The sequence below is a fragment of the Eumetopias jubatus genome, unplaced genomic scaffold (assembly GCF_037043125.1).
Source record: "Eumetopias jubatus isolate StellerSeaLion01/CBP00866 unplaced genomic scaffold, mEumJub1_p1.0 scaffold_12, whole genome shotgun sequence".
NCBI lineage: Eukaryota > Metazoa > Chordata > Mammalia > Carnivora > Otariidae > Eumetopias > Eumetopias jubatus.
The window spans coordinates 23,501,106-23,506,103 of NW_028274818.1; the positions used below are offsets into that span (position 1 = coordinate 23,501,106).

The following is a 4,998-nucleotide window of genomic DNA, read 5'->3' on the forward strand; positions in this document are numbered from 1 at the left end:
TTGTGCTCATGGGTATAAAGTTTCAGTTATGCAATATGAGTAAGTTGTAGAGATCTGCTGTACAACATGTGCCTATAGCTAACAATGCAGTGTTGTGCACTTAAAAATTTAAAAGCTTAGATCTCCTGTTAAGTGCTCTTACCTCAAACACACACACGAAAGCAACAAAGCAACACAAGGAAATCTTTAGAGATAGATAGATGGAGGTGATAAATATGTTTCTTACCTTGATTACAGTGATGATTTCATGGATGTATGTAAATGTCCAAATTCATCAAACTGTATTCTTTAAACACGTGAGGGTTTTTTTGCGTATCAATTATTCCTCAATAAAAGTATTTTAAAAATCTGAACAAATGGAACTTTGGTGACCAAATAAAATCACAAGTTTAAATCCTTCCAATTTTGTAACTAGCACACAAAAAACAAGGTAAGACCAATTCACTTGCAGTGAAACAGGCACATTCTTGGCTATTTAAGGAAAAAGAAAAGGAAAATCTAACACAGCAAAAACAGTGGTTATAGTTTTATGTTTATAATAGTGCTCTCATTTTTTATACTTTAGCTTGCAAGCAAGGAACAAAGAAAACGTTAACTTGTGTGGGGAAAAAAATCATATCATGCCAAGAGATGATTATTTTAGAAAGAGGGTTATCATTACTATAGTTTACATTCTTAACCTCAAATAGCATTAGCGATCTACAAATCTTTCAGGATCTTGAAGCCAAACTTCACCCAAAAGCATCATTTTTAAACAAAAGTTGTGGCCTAGGAAGTTGTTTTTACAACTTCAGCAACCACTTAGAAGCAAATTTTGACCACAAATCTAGTTTTTCAGGTTCTAGTTCCGGTTCCACAGATTGTATTATCAACCACCAGAATATACTGAATCGAATAACACGATATTTGTTAATGCTAAAGAAATGTGATCCTTTTATCAAACCAAGAGATCGCAATACACTGATACCTGTTCCCTTGGTCAAAAAATACCTCTATTAGCTTTGCACAGTGGCAGTATCGTAGCTAATGAGGTTTATCCGAGGCGCGAATATTGCTAATTGAAAAAATACCTCTATTAAAAAAAACAATTTATAATAGAAACTTACACAATATCTATTGTTTCCATTTATTATTTAAAGCATAAATGTTTCTCATTATTTTGATATTATTTCTTAGATTTCTGCAAAACAAAATGTAACAAAGCATGCAATGGATTAACAACATAAAAGCACATGAGAATAGATGTTCATTAGTTTAAATTTTGATTCCATGCCTAAATTTTTATAAGTGCACATTACACTTGTGTGCACTGAAATAGCCAGTAGCTAGATTATTCAGAGTAACAGAATTCCAAATCGTCCCTAAAATAAATCAACCCACCTATGCAAATGTAAAGTTCTTGAGATAAGCTCTAGATGCTGTTTCTCTGAAAAAAGTAAAGAAAGAGAAGTCCCTTTCCCGCAGTTATTTGTGATCTACTTGAGAAGATAAATTTATATATATATATATATATATATATAAAACACTTTGAAGTGTATACAAAGCACTCCAATGAATATACAAAGCACTCCAAGTGTTACTTAGCATTAAAGAAATGGCCTTTGTTACTATAAAATACAAATACTGAAACTGAATAATATCTGAGGTTTTAATTTCAATCACAATCATTTATTTCTATCACAGATATTTCTAATGAAAACCATTCAGAGTTTTATATTAGCAATTCAATTGCCTTAATGTTGTTCGATTTACTCAGAACATCTGAAATCTCACACTTTAACAAGTACTGAGATGATGTAGAGTGCATGGTACATTTCTTGTTCTCTTTTGATTATAAGAGAGATAACCAGAATTCACAATTGCTGATTGATAGCTCAGTACCATTTCAGGTACAATATTACATGTCCAAATTGATGGTGCTTAGACCACTATTTTGTTTTAGAATAACACCCAACAGCATAAAACTATACATTGTCCATGACAGCCAAATATGAAAACACACACACATTGTATGCACGCCCAGTACCCCACAAAATTATCTAACCCATCAGTGGGGAAATTATTTTTTCATACCAAAATAAAATAATAAATAAAAATCTTCAGCTCTATCTGGATAGCCATTTTATCAAAAGTAAACTGTAACTCAGGTCACCAGTAACCAGGGTCCTTCCAGAACAATATATATATATATATATATATATAACTATACTACACCATTACTATATGTATATTATTATATATTACTGAAATATAGAGAGTAACTGCATTGTAGTTAATAAATCAAAAGTTGTTCAAAAGTTGTTTAAAAAGGATGTCAAAAAAATAAAAAATTAAATTTAAAAATTAAAAATGTGTCAAAGTATTCTGAAGTCAGTGTTCAAATTCAGAAGAATAAAATGGTAAATTTTTTTAAATCTGTAAAATATGACCTGTCAGCATTCTAGTTTTAATTTAATTATAGAATGATAAGGATTTTTGGTCAGATGATAGCTCATAGTGTCTAAATGGCCAGGGCACAAAAGGAACCAAACTTCTAACAAATAAGCAAATAAGTACTAAATTCTGAATAGAAAAAACTTTAAGTACTAGAGGTATACATTTTAATACATTAATTATCTAGTCTCTCGTGTAGATTTGTGTTAATTTAAAAATGTGAGATTCAGGGGCGCCTGGGTGGCTCAGTCATTAAGCGTCTGCCTTCGGCTCAGGTCATGATCCCAGGGTCCTGGGATCGAGCCCCACATCAGGCTCCCTGCTCAGCGAGGGGCCTGCTTCTCCCTCTCCCTCTCCCCCTGCTTGTGTTCCCTCTCTCGCTGTCTCTCTCTCTCCATCAAATAAATAAATAAAATCTTTAAAATAAATAAATAAATAAAAATGTGAGATTCAAACAATGAAGCTAATCTTTATATATTTTCTACATTATCAATTTAATTTTTGTTTCATCATACTTGATTGTAAAGGAAAATTTGGCTTTCAAATATATAGACAATCAAATATATAATTTGCCTATAATTTTGCAGAATATGAAATTATTTTAGTGTGCTGAAATTTTATATAAGCACTGTTAACATAAGATTATTTATTTGCTATTCCATGCTTTCTATCAGTACATAAACATGTTTTCATATATGATGACTTAAATACAAATCTTTTTTTTTTTTTAATTCTAAACAGCACGTACTCAGGTGACTATGTCTTTGGAATCTAAATTTGTACATGAATTCCAGGAGAGAGAATAGTCCTGTTATCTCCTCCCTTCCTTTTATAATTATTTTTATTTTTTTAAGATTTTATTTATTTATTTGAAAGAGAGAGACAGCAAGATAGAACAAGCAGGGGGGTAGTGGCAGAGGGAGAGGGAGAAGCAGGCTCCCCACGGAGCAGGGAGCCTGACATGGGGCTCACCCTGAGATCATGACCTGAGCTAAAGGCAGATGCTTAGCTGGCTGAGCCACCCAGGAGCCCCTCCTTTTATAATTATTATAAATTCTAAGCTTTTGTCACTCTGGACAAGAAATGGAAACAGTAATGATTGTTCAGATCAGTTGGAAAGCATATAATATTTAGATGGGAAATTAAAAACCTATGTTGTATATCTAAACCAATTATAGCTCAAAAATGAATTACAATCTAAAAATGACAAAATAGCAAATGGAGTAAAATAATTGATATTAAAAACAAAAGATTCTTTCTATATTTACTTGAAATATATTGAGATTTTGAACTTTGTTACCAAAAAATTAGACATTGCTAAAGTTTTTTAATATTATTGATGTATCTTCTCACTGCCTAAATACCTACTATTTCTTAGAATGCTAATGAATGAAAAATTTAGGGTGTCCATGTCAATAATAATAATAATAAACAACAACCACCTATTATAAGCAAAGACGTTGCCTAAAGGAACTTGGTTGACAAGTATTTATAGGTAATTTTCTACAAAACATAAAATAAGTATTTGGATAAATGGGTTGAAACAGCAAATTTAAAGCAAACAAAAAACATTCTTAGTATTTAATAATTATATATAATCTTTTTTACATGTCAACAATGTAAGTAATTTATAAAGCATAATAATAAAACAAATGCTCATAAATTCAGCTGCAGTTTAAATAGTAGATCATAATTGATTTACCTATGTGCTTCTTTCTGACTCGTCTTCCTGAAACACCTCAAACTATCACATACCTGAACGGTAATGTGTTTAACAGCTTTATGTTTTGTTGGGCTAGCTCTAACATGCATACACACCTGAATTACATTAATTTAGTTCTGATTGGCTTTTGGATTGTTTTTTTATTTAGTTTCTGATTGTTTAGGATATCTGAAGTGATATCCTAAAATGTAATCTTTATATGAGTGTTTACTCTCTTGAATTTTCTTTCTCGGCTCTGTCCCAGGTTGTCACTTATAACAGTTCAATACATTTTCACTCTTGTAGAATATCCTGCTGGGTGACTATTCTAAAATTAATTAATTAACAAAATTGTCTGCTTTTATGAAAACTGCTGCTATAAGCTCTCTTGCACATGTCATCTGCTAAATATATGCAGGAGGTTCTTTAGGGTATGCACTTAGGGGAGGAATTGCTAACTCATGGTAGGTATATTTGAAGTTTTAAATATAATCGCAAATGGTTTTGCAAGATAGTCATCTGATTTATATTCCACAAGCAGTGTATATATTTATGTTACTCCACAACCTACCAAAATTTGGTATTGTCTAAATAAGTGTAAAATGCCATCACATTTTGGTGTTAATTTACAGATCTTTGATTATTCAGTTTAACAGGAAAAATAGTCAACACCATTTGCTAATTAGATCCAACGAACATCTTAAATTATCTTTAAAAATATTTTTAAATCATTTTACAAGTATTTTTCTAACAGTAACAACTTAATTAGAATTTTTAATAGAAATTTAAGCACAGCAAAACCAAATTTTTGATCCATGTTTTCCTGGTTTTGAAGACCAACTTCATACAAATGCAACTAATTG

At 31.1% G+C, this 4,998-nt stretch overlaps 1 pseudogene; it reads left to right on the top strand.

Moving 5' to 3' along the window:
* The first annotated feature begins 997 nt into the window (after positions 1–997).
* LOC114210533 (U4 spliceosomal RNA) lies at positions 998–1,119 on the top strand (annotated as a pseudogene).
* The last annotated feature ends 3,879 nt before the right edge of the window (positions 1,120–4,998 follow it).